Genomic DNA, 12,696 nt, shown 5'->3' with positions numbered 1-12,696 from the left:
GTGTTCGATTCCACTTACATTCAGAAACAAAATCAAAGCTGAATTCAAATCCATGAAAACAAGAGAAACCTCTGCAGTAACATCATATATCAACATGAACTAATGTTACAATGCAGTAACTCCTAGAATCTCCATATTACACTTGTAACCCATTGAACAACATCAGCACATTTAGACTTGCTCATTTATTTCTGATCTGATAACCATGAAGACTCAAGGGAAGAGCTTCTGTTATAAACATTGAAGGCAATTGTTTTTTACGCTTTCTGTGGTGGAAATTCAAGAAGTGTTATAAAATTTTAAATAAGAAATCCGATTAATAAAGTAAGATAATCGCATGGCACTTAACTTACAGCAACAAACAGGGAAAATATAACATGAACAGTCAACATTGACATGCAATTTGAACTGTGTCATTTCACCATCTTACCAGGAATACTGACGGCTGCAAGAATCGGGTAGTAAATGACCTCTATCAGGTAAATTACAGGGTATTCCATTTCTTGTGTGAAACATCAATGCAGTGACTTCTTCAGAGAAGCCCTTATTAATATCACAGAGCAACCTCCATGGAGACAGTCATCTGGGGAATGTGAGCTGGGATATTATGTTCTACTGAACAAACTGATTCAATTAACTGTTTTAGATGTGTGTAATAAGATATAGTCATTAGAGGATATAGAAAACTAAATAATTTTATGTTCCTTATAAATTTCTTCAAACATGATTTGCAAATTATTTTGTTGTGATCTTAGGTGTTGATATGGATGAAATGTCTCAGCAACAATAAACCTGGTGTTGGTGTGAATGGACAGTCTCAGGAACAATAACACTGGTGTTGGTGTGGATAAACAGACTCAGGAACAATAGCCCTGGTGTTGATGTGGATGAACAGTCTCAGGAACAATAGCCCTGGTGTTGATGTGGATGAACAGTCTCAGGGACAATAAACCTGGTGTTGGTGTGAATGGACAGTCTCAGGAACAATAACACTGGTGTTGGTGTGGATAAACAGACTCAGGAACAATAGCCCTGGTGTTGGTGTGGATAAACAGACTCAGGAACAATAGCCCTGGTGTTGATATGAATGGACAGTCTCAGGAACAATAGCCCTGGTGTTGATGTGGATAAACAGACTCAGGAACAATAGCCCTGGTGTTGATATGAATGGACAGTCTCAGGAACAATAGCCCTGGTGTTGATGTGGATGAACAGTCTCAGGAACAATAGCCCTGGTGTTGATGTGGATGAACAGTCTCAGGGACAATAAACCTGGTGTTGGTGTGAATGGACAGTCTCAGGAACAATAACACTGGTGTTGGTGTGGATAAGCAGACTCAGGAACAATAGCCCTGGTGCTGGTGTGGATAAACAGACTCAGGAACAATAGCCCTGGTGTTGATATGAATGGACAGTCTCAGGAACAATAGCCCTGGTGTTGGTGTGGATGAACAGTCTCAGGGACAATAACACTGGTGTTGGTGTGGATAAACAGACTCAGGAACAATAACACTGGTGTTGGTGTGGATAAACAGACTCAGGAACAATAACACTGGTGTTGGTGTGGATAAACAGACTCAGGAACAATAGCCCTGGTGTTGATGTGGATAAACAGACTCAGGAACAATAGCCCTGGTGTTGATGTGGATGAACAGTCTCAGGGACAATAACACTGGTGTTGGTGTGGATAAACAGACTCAGGAACAATAACACTGGTGTTGGTGTGGATAAACAGACTCAGGAACAATAGCCCTGGTGTTGATGTGGATAAACAGACTCAGGAACAATAGCCCTGGTGTTGGTGTGAATGAACAGTCTCAGGAACAATAGCCCTGGTGTTGATGTGGATGAACAGTCTCAGGAACAATAGCCCTGGTGTTGATGTGAATGGACAGTCTCAGGAACAATAGCCCTGGTGTTGATGTGAATGGACAGTCTCAGGAACAATAGCCCTGGTGTTGATGTGGATGAACAGTCTCAGGAACAATAGCCCTGGTGTTGGTGTGGATAAGCAGACTCAGGAACAATAGCCCTGGTGTTGATGTGGATGAACAGTCTCAGGAACAATAGCCCTGGTGTTGATGTGGATGAACAGTCTCAGGGACAATAACACTGGTGTTGGTGTGGATAAACAGACTCAGGAACAATAGCCCTGGTGTTGATGTGGATGAACAGTCTCAGGGACAATAACACTGGTGTTGGTGTGGATAAGCAGACTCAGGAACAATAGCCCTGGTGTTGGTGTGGATAAGCAGACTCAGGAACAATAGCCCTGGTGTTGATGTGGATGAACAGTCTCAGGGACAATAACACTGGTGTTGGTGTGGATAAACAGACTCAGGAACAATAGCCCTGGTGTTGATGTGGATGAACAGTCTCAGGAACAATAGCCCTGGTGTTGATGTGGGTGAACAGTCTCAGGAACAATAGCCCTGGTGTTGATGTGAATGGACAGTCTCATTGACAGTTGTCCTTGTGTTAGTTGTCGGGATTAAATTGGATTCAATCATATTCTGTACAATCAGAGCAATGGGACAGGGCCGGTGAAGTGAGGGAAAGGCTGTGAGTGAGTGATTTATTATTGGATAGTTGCCCAGAATTTTGGCAGGGATTTTGGGAGCGTTAATTTAGAAAGGATTCCATGTGACAACAGCCTAAATGGTTAATCATGCGAGGCTTTTGAAGACCAGCTTTGGATGCTCTGTTTCCTTAACTCCATGTAGCCCAGATTAGGTACGACTGAATCCACTTATCTGGAGTCTTGCCATGCTGCAGAGCCGCTTCACACCTATGATCACAGAAAGAGTGCAGGGGGAGATCTGTCTGTTGAATGGTTTTGTTTTGACTGAGGCTGTAGAAATGGACTGTCTTTCTCTAGTTCTACTTCCCCACGGGACAAAAAATATATTTAAATGTTTTACCCAGTTACCAATACAGCCAATTATATAATTTATCTATTTTAATTTCAGAACAAAATCCACCAACCAGGTTTCTTTAATAAACAATAAAATTATGAATTATTATTAAACAAGACTGATTCAATAAAGATGCAAAACTTTAACACACAGTTTGAAATATGAAAGTATAAATATATTCCCTTCTAAAATAGCCTGCCACGCAAGCACTCACACATACCAGTTAACGAATAAATAAAGAAGCTTTCTCTTCGGAGATCAACTTTACAAAAAAGACAGAAAAGTACTTTTGCCAAATACTTGTTAATTCTTGAAGAAAAAGGCTAAGATATGGAATGTTCCAGATGACCCTTTGGTCTGGCATCCAGGTGGGGATTGATGGTTGTCACTGGGATCTTTCTGGAGCAGTTCTCTCCAGGTGACGTCGAGGATTAGTCTGGCAGGCATTTCAGGAGAATCACTGCATCAGGGGTTTTAGCTATCACACTGGATTCTCAGGGTTTCTCAAAGAGGTGGAAAAGGATGATTTGGCTGCTTCTCTCAGCAGGCTGCAAAACCAACAGAACTCCAAAAAATATCGAATAATGAAACCAAAACTCCTGAGTCATAAACCCAGACATTTGGCTTCTCTGTAAACAACTCAAATATCCTTATGTTTATTCAGCCTTCATTGTCTCTTCATTGTCTCTAAAGTGTTGGTCAAAAAAAATCCAAAGTGTCCCTCCAGTGACCATTTAAAAAAAAATGCATCCATGAAATCTCTTCAGACTTCTTAATGAATCAATTTTCACAATCTTTTGATCATGAGCCCTCAAAAATATTAATAATGGAAGCACCTTCATGGCAGTTTTCTTTCCCTGAAGTATAAGTAGAGGATGGAGCTTGTTATGTAGTGCAGATGAACAGTTGCTGCAGGAAAGGTCTTTCACTATCTATAAGGTCCCTGCTCTGCTCTCAGCCAGTGTAACTGCATTTGTCTCAACTTATTTGGGAACGGCAAAGGGCCCTGTGAAGTGCAGCCAACACTGAATATTGTGAGCACAGCCTAATGGCTGAGTAGCTGCCTGTTACTGAGACAGGAAGAAATCCATGTGCATTGCTGTTAACTCTAATCGTGGGTGTAACTCAGTGATACAGTGTCTACTTTGGTTTAAAATCACAGAACCATTAGAAACATCAATTCTTAAAGCACAGAATGAGTCTATTCAGCCCATGGTGCCTCTGCTGGGACTTCAAGAGATAAATGTAATTAAACCCACTTCCCCGCTGAGTTCCCTTTGTGCTGTAAATGCTTAATTTCAAAATATATATCCAATTCCCAGCGGAATTGGCTTTTTGCACTTTAGGACAGGATATTAAGGAGATTTACCAGAATTATGCAAGACATGAGGGACTTCTCCTCTGTAGATAGACTAGGATTACTGGGAAGCATAAGTGGAGGTTTAATAAATGTGTTAAACTTGGTAGGAGTTTTTTTTTAGAGAATCAGTGCGGTCTTGGTTAGATTACGCTTAAAGAACCGTGCATAGTATTTTCAAAAGCTCATGGTTGATCTGGGCATAACCCAGCTAAAATCCTCAGTCTACCACCCACAGTCACACGGGGCTTTGGAACAGTATCACCAGACCTGAAAGACAATGATCAGGCCATACTGCTATAAGCACCCCCATGACTGGGACAAAGGACTGGGATTTCTTCTGTTTGCCAACAGGGACTCACCCAATAAGTCCATTGGCTTTAGTCCCTTTGAATTAGTTTATGGACACGAGGTGAGAGGTCCTCTAAAACTAATCAAGAAGAGGTTTTTTGGGACAGAGGGACGAATCTTCCATGTTAGACTAAATCTCCATGTTCTGAGAACAGCTCACGAGAGCCTGTGCAGTGGCTCAGGAACACACCAAGGCCAGTACATTTCAGCCCGAAGACCATGTGTTTGTGCTATCACTAATACAGGGAGGAACATTGAAAGCCCAGTTCAGTGGCCTCTACAGAGTCGTAAAGAGAATTAGCCAGATGAATTATATAATTGACGCTCCGGATAGTAGGAAAAAGCAAGGCTGCGTCACAACAATATGTTAAAACGGAAGCACAGCCGGGAAGTGGACAAATAAGCACAGGTTTTTCAGGCAGTCAGGAAAGAGGAGGGCAAAAGGCACAGTGAGGATGAGTTAAAGGGAGGCCTGGAGAATTCCCAAATTGAACCCCCTACTGTCCGGTCAGCTAACACTGAAATGTTAGGGGAAATTAGACACCGTCCTCTCCTATTTAAATGCAGAACAGACAGGAGAGCTAACAAGACTGCTCACAGCATTTAAAGGAATCTGCAGGGACAAACCAGGATGCCCAACACTAACCCTACACGATATGATGTAGGAGAGACCCCTCCCATAAAACAAAATTCCTATCGCCAAGGTCCCAGGACACTGACCCTGGTTCAGGAGGAAATTCAGTATATGCTGGAAGACAAGCTGATTGAGCCCAGTCAGAGCAGTTGAAGTTCCCCAATTGTGCTTGACGCCCAAATCTGATGGCTCAACGAGGTTCTGCATTGATTACAGAAAGATTAATACAGTGACCAGAGATGATTCCTGCCTATTTCCCCTCCCGGAAGATTGTATAGATAGAGTAGGAAACTTGATCTACGCAACCAAAATAAACTTCATTAAAGGATACTTGCAGGTTCCCATAACCCCCTAGCTAAAGAGATCGCGGCTATTGTCACCGCTTAATCCAGAGCCGGGTGATGCCCTTTGGATTAAGGAAATGCCTCACCACCTTCTAAAGGCTGGTGAACCAGATAGTGCCCGACCTTCCCAATTGTGTAGTGTACCTGGATGATCTGTTAGTGTACAGTGAAACCTGGGGGGACCACCTAGACCAGTTAGAAGCCTCATCTGAAGGTTCTCGTCAGCTGACTGATGGTAAGCCTTGCAAAAAGTGAGTTCACTAATGCTCAAGTAACCTACTTCGGGCATATTGTGGGTCAAGGGAAAATGTTGCCCAGGGAAGAAAATGTACAGGCAGTGATAGATTTTCCCATCCCCATGACCATATGGGGAATAATGCAATTTTTGGGGATGTGTGGGTTTTACTGCAGGTTTGTTCCAAACTTCAGCATGATAACCACCTCACTGACAGACATATTCCAGAAAGAAGCAAAGGTAGTGTGGTCAGGGAGATGCCGAACAGCTTTCGAGAGGCTGAAAGCCATCTCAACCAATGAACCAGTGCTTGCAGCTCCAAATATGGCCCATCGAGCCTGCTCCACCATTCAAAATGATCATGGTTGATCTTCGGATTCAATGCCACTTTCCCGCTCACTTGATTCCCTGAGAAACCAAAAATTTGTCTATCCCAGCCTCAAATGTATTCAATGGTAAAGCATCCACAACCCTCTAGGGTAGAGAGTTACTAAAATTCATAACCCTTTGAAGTGAAGTAATTTTTCCTCATCTCAGTCCGAAATGATTGACCCTTATCCTGAGACTGTGCCCCCGTGTTTTAGATTCCCTGACGACTGGAAATAATCTCTCAGTGTCTACCCTATCCAGTCCCTTTAGAATCTTATATGTTTCAATGAGATCACCTCTCATTCTTTTAAACTTCAGAGAATACAGGCCCAATTTACTCAGTCTCTCATCTTCGGACAAACCCCTCATTCCAGGGACCAATCTGGTGAACCTTCGCTGTATCACCTCCAATGCAGATATATCCTTTCTTAAATGTGGAGACCAAAACTGCACACAGTATTCCAGCTGTGGTCTCACTAAAACCCTGTACAGCTGCAGCAATACCTCCTTATTCCTGTATTCCAATCTCCTTGCAATAAAGGCCAACATGCCATTTGCCTCCTGTTATGTGAGTGTTTCTACTTTTCTGTGTAAAAAGTGCTTTAAGAGCTGATATTTGAATTGTGGACTGAATGAAGTGTGCACACGGACTGCAAGGCACCTGTTTCCAAGCAGCACAACAGGGAAATGACAGGAAGATGTATGACTGTCACATGACCTGATTGTGGGTTTTAGTTTCACTTTGCATTGTGAAAGAAGTGTGGGCTGGAGCAGCAGCATGCAGTGAGCTGTCTGGGACCTGTTTGCAGACCAGACAAAAAGACCTACTCACTGTAAAAGAAGACATGGCACTCTTGGAAAAGGAAATTTTCATTTAAGGTGTGGCTGGAGTCTGCCTGGAGAGAGGAAACGAACCCTGGAGAGAGAAAAGACCCAGCAAAAGACAAAGAAAGGCTCTGCAATTTGAAGGGTAACAAATGCTATTGCCTCCAGTCTCTGGAAAATCTCTGCCTCAAGAGCGATTCCTGTTGCCGTTTGTGTTTTGGGAGATCCTGAAATTTCAAGAAAGCTTTTATTGCTAGACTGCTACTTCAAAACCCAAGAAGCCCTGTTCCTTAACCCTTTTGCTGCAAGATCTATGCAATGCCTGCTGCAGACAAATTGCCTTGAATGCCTACCCATCATAGACTGTTCAACAACCTCGCCTGGAGGCACTCGAGTGGCATCCGACTACTCGACTCTGGGACACCTCACCAGCCCGGAAATATCCTACCAGATTGTGACGACCCAGTTATTTTGCTTTCCTAAAAAAACAGTTGTAAACCGAAAAAGCCTTTTTCCCCAATTAACAGGTTTTTGAATGTGTATGTGTGTGCATGAGGGTTAGGAAGAATAGGAACTTTAAAGAATCTTTTCACATCTCGAGTTATCTCATTATTATTTAAGACAGTTTATTAATAAATAGTTAATTTTGTTGTTTAAAGAAATCAGGTTTGGTGTGCTTTATTCTGGGGGAAAACTAGTATGTTTAATTTGGCAAAATTCTGGGAAGTAGGAAATTTTACGTATATGCTGTAACCTGTCAAGTAGCGCGACTGAATTATCAGGCATGCGCCATGGAGAGGTCACTCCATAGTCACCTCACAGCGACCAAAACACCATGGAAGGCAGCAGTTATAGGTTATAAGCACAGCTCAATTGGCAGAGAGATTGGGCATTACGGGTTGCCTTTGTCAGTGGGTGAGGTCATTGCATCTCAATGGACAGCTACCGCCAGCCTCAAACCGGGCAGCCCCCGGTCAAAAAGGTTTTGTCCCGCTACAGTCCACCTGCTTCAATGGGTGCTTGGAGCTCAGGGTCATTGTCCGACAAGTGGACAGTGACACCGCACCAAACAGCACAACAAAAAAAGGAAGGAAGGTATCAGCCCTTCGTTTTGCAAGCTGGAACATCAGAACTATGTGTCCTGGCCTGTCGGAAGATATTACACAAATCAATGATTCTCATAAGACTGCCATCATTAACAACGAGCTCAGTAGATTCAATGTGGACATTGCAGCACTTCAGGAGACACGCCTCCCTGTGAGGGATCTCTAAGAGAGCAAGACTACACCTTCTACTGGCAGGGTAGGGATCCTGAAGAACCAAGACAGCATGGAGTGGGCTTCGCCATCAGAAACTCTTTGCTCAGAATGATAGAGCGACCTTCAAATGGCTCGGAACGCATACTGTCCACCCGATTGCTCACCGCCTCTGGTCCAGTACACCTACTCAGCATCTATGCTCCAACACTCTGCTCCCCACCTGAAGTTAAAGACCAGCTCTACGAACAACTCCATAATATCAGTCGTAGCATTCCCAATACTGAACATTTGTTCCTGCTGGGTGACTTTAACGCGAGCGTTGGGGCCAAACATGACTCATGGACCCTCCTGCCTTGGACGGTATGGCATTGGAAGGATGAATGAGAATGGACAGAGACTGCTGGAGTTGTGCACCTATCACAACCACTGCATCACCAACTCCTTCTTTCATTCTAAACCCTGTCACCAATTTCATGGAGATGTTGTTGGCACCAGCTGGACCTCATCATCACAAGGCGAGCCTCTATAAACAGTGTTGAAATTACACGCAGCTTCCACAGTGTGGACTGCAACACAGACCACTTCCTGGCTGGCAGCAAAGTTGGACTCAAACCAAAGAAGCTACATCACTCCAAGCAGAAGGGCCGCCCACGCATCAACACTAACAGAATTTCTTATCCACCGCTGTTACATAAGTTTCTAAATTCACTTGGAAAACCCCTTCAAAACACTCCTGCAGGGGATGCAGAGACGAAGTGGGCCCACATCAGAGACACCATCTATGACTCAGCAATGACCACCTACAGCAAACGTGTGAAGCAGAATGCAGACTGGTTTCAATCTCACTTTGAAGAGCTGGAACCGGTCATAGCCACTGTTGAACTACAAGAAAGCCCCCAGCGAGTTAATATCCGTAGCACTTAAAGTAGCCAGAAGCGCTGCACAAAGAACAGCCAGTTGCTGGGGAAATGACTACTGGTAACACCTTTGCAGTGGTATTCAGCTGGCCTCCGACACCAGAAACATCAGAGGAATGCATGATGGCATTAAGAGAGCTTTTGGGCCAACCATCAAGAAGATCGCCCCCCTCAAGTCTAAATCAGGGGACAGGATCACTGACCAACGCAAGCAAATGGACCGCTGGGTGCAGCACCACCTAGAGCTGTACTCCAGGGAAAATGTTGTCACTGAGACCGCCCTCAATGCAGCCCAGTTTCTGCCAGTCATGGATGAGCTGGATGAACAGCCAACAAAATCAGAACTCAGTGATGCCATTGATTCTCTAGCCAGTGGAAAAGCCCCTGGGAAGGACGGCATGACCCCTGAAATAATCAAGAGTGCCAAGCCTGCTATACTCTCAGCACTCCATGAACTGCTTTGCCTGTGCTGGGATGAGGGAGTAGTACCACAGGACATGCACTTGCCAATATCATCATAAGAACAAGGGTGACTGCGGTGACTGTAACAGTGGCGCAGTGGTTAGCACCGCAGCCTCACAGCTCCAGGGACCCGGGTTCGATTCTGGGTACTGCCTGTGCGGAGTTTTCAAGTTCTCCCTGTTACTGCGTGGGTTTTCGTCGGGTGCTCCGGTTTCCTCCCACATCCAAAGACTTGCAGGTGATAGGTAAATTGGCGGTTGTAAATTGCCCCTTGTATAGGGGAATATGGGATTACTGCAGGGTTAGTATAAATGGGTGGTTGTTGGTCAGCACAGACTCGGTGGGCCGAAGGGCCTGTTTCAGTGCTGTATCTCTAAATAAAAAAATAAAATAAAATGAACAACTACCGTGGAATCTCCCTGCTCAGCAGAGTGGGGAAGGTATTCTCTCGAGTCATTTTAAACAGACTCAAGAAGCTGGCTGAGCGTGTCTATCCTGAGGCACAGTGTGGCTTCCGAGCAGAGAGATCCACCATTGACATGCTGTTCTCCCTTCGCCAACTGCAGGAGAAATGCTGCCCCTCCATGTTGCTTTCATTGATCTCACCAAAGCCTTTGATCTCATCAGCAGACGTGGTCTCTTCAGACGACTAGAAAAGATCAGATGTCCACCAAAGCTACTAAGTATCATCACCCCATTCCATGACAATATGAAAGGCACAATTCAGCATAGCAGTGCCTCATCAGACCCCTTTCCTATCCTGAGTGGTGTGAAACAGGGCTGTGTTCTCGCATCTACACTGTTTGGGATCTTCTTCTCCCTGCTGCTCTCACATGCATTCAATTCTTCAGCGGAAGGAATTTTCCTCCACACAAGATCAGATGGCAGGTTGTTCAACCTTGCCCATCTAGGTGTTAAGACCAAAGTACGGAAGGTCCTCATCAGGGAACTCCTCTTTGCTGACGATGCTGCATTAATATCCCACACAGAAAAGTGTCTGCAGAGACTCATCGACAGGATTACAGCTGCCTGCATCGAATGTGGCCTCACCATCAGCCTCAAGAAAACGAATATCGAGGGACAGGACGTCAGAAATCCTCTATCCATCGATATTGGCGACCACGCTCTGGAAGTGGTTCAAGGGTTCACCTACCTCGGCTCAACTGTCACCAATAACCGGTCTCTCAATGCAGAAATCAATAAGTGCATGGGAAAGGCGTCTGCTGCTACGTCCAGACTGGCCAAGAGAGTGTGGTAAAATGGCGCACTGACACAGCACACAAAGGTCCGATTGTATCAAATCTGTGTCCTCAGTACCTTGCTCTATGGCAGTGAAGCCTGGACAACATATGTCAGCCAAGAGCGATGTCTCAATTTATTCCATCTTGGCATCAGGTGGTTGGTCTGTGCCTCCAACGCAGAAGTCCTCGAGGCTGCCAACATCCCCAGCTTATACACCCTACTGAGCCAGCAGCACTTGAGATGGCTTGGCCATGTGAGCCGCATGGAAGATGGCAGGATCCCCAAGGTTGCATTGTACAGTGTGCTTGTTACTGGTATCACACCCACTCGCTGTCCATGTCCCCGCAAACGCAACATGAAGTCCTGTGACATTGACCACAAGTCGTGGGAGTTAGTTGCCAGTGATCGCCAGAGCTGGCGGACAGCCATAAAGGCGGGGCTAAAGTGTGGCGAGTTGAAGAGACTTAACTGTTGGCAGGAACAAAAGACAGAAGCGCAAGGAGAGAGCCAACTCTGTAACAGCCCTGACAACCAATTTTATCTGCAGAGCCTGTGGAAGAGTCTGTCACTCTAGAATTGGCCTTTATAGCTACGCCAGGCGCTGCTTCACAAAACACTGACCACCTCCAGGCGCTTACCCATTGTCTCTTGAGATAAGGAGACCAAAGAGACGAGAGAGAGAGAAACTCCGCCTTGGTGCAGCACTTCTTAATTGCTTTGTACCAGCCTGTTAACTTTTTGCATTCCTTGCACAAACACACGCAAGCCTCTTTGGACATCGACTCTTCCAAGCTTCAACCCTTAAAAAATATTCTGCTTTTCTATTTTTGCAACCAAAGTGCACAACTTCAAACTTCCATACTTTATATAAAATAAAAACAAGACATGCTGGAACCAATCAGCAGGTCTGGCAGAATCTGTGAAAAGAGAAGCAGACTGCAATGTCAGAGGATAGTACTGATGGAGCACTGCACTGTCAAATGACCTGTACATATGGAGCACTGCACTGTCAAATGATCAGTACTGATGGAGCACTGCACTGTCAACTGATCAGCACTGATGGAGCACTGCACTGTCAAATGACCTGTACATATGGAGCACTGCACTGTCAAAGGATCAGTACTGATGGAGCACTGCACTGTCAAATGACCTGTACATATGGAGCACTGCACTGTCAAATGATCAGCACTGATGGAGCACTGCACTGTCAAATGATCAGCACTGATGGAGCACTGCACTGTCAAATGACCTGTACATATGGAGCACTGCACTGTCAAATGATCAGCACTGATGGAGCACTGCACTGTCAAATGACCTGTACATATGGAGCACTGCACTGTCAAATGATCAGTACTGATGGAGCACTGCACTGTCAAATGATCAGCACTGATGGAGCACTGCACTGTCAAATGACCTGTACATATGGAGCACTGCACTGTCAAAGGATCAGTACTGATGGAGCACTGCACTGTCAAATGATCTGGACGGATGGAGCACTGCACTGTCAGAGGATCAGCACTCATGGAGCAATGCACTGTCAAATGATCAGTACTGATGGAGCACTGCACTGTCAGAGGATCAGCACTCATGGAGCACTGCACTGTCAAATGATCAGCACTGAAGGAACACTGCAATGTGAAATGATAAGCACTGATAGAGCACTGCAATGTGAAATGATCAGTACTGAAGGAACACTGCACTGTGAAATGATCAGTACTGATGGAGCACTGCAATGTGAAATGATCAGCACTGATGGAGCACTGCAATGTGAAATGATCAGTAATGA

This window comes from Heterodontus francisci, chromosome 36 (genome assembly GCF_036365525.1).
Source record: "Heterodontus francisci isolate sHetFra1 chromosome 36, sHetFra1.hap1, whole genome shotgun sequence".
Classification (NCBI taxonomy): domain Eukaryota; kingdom Metazoa; phylum Chordata; class Chondrichthyes; order Heterodontiformes; family Heterodontidae; genus Heterodontus; species Heterodontus francisci.
Note: the sequence above shows the minus strand (reverse complement) of the source record.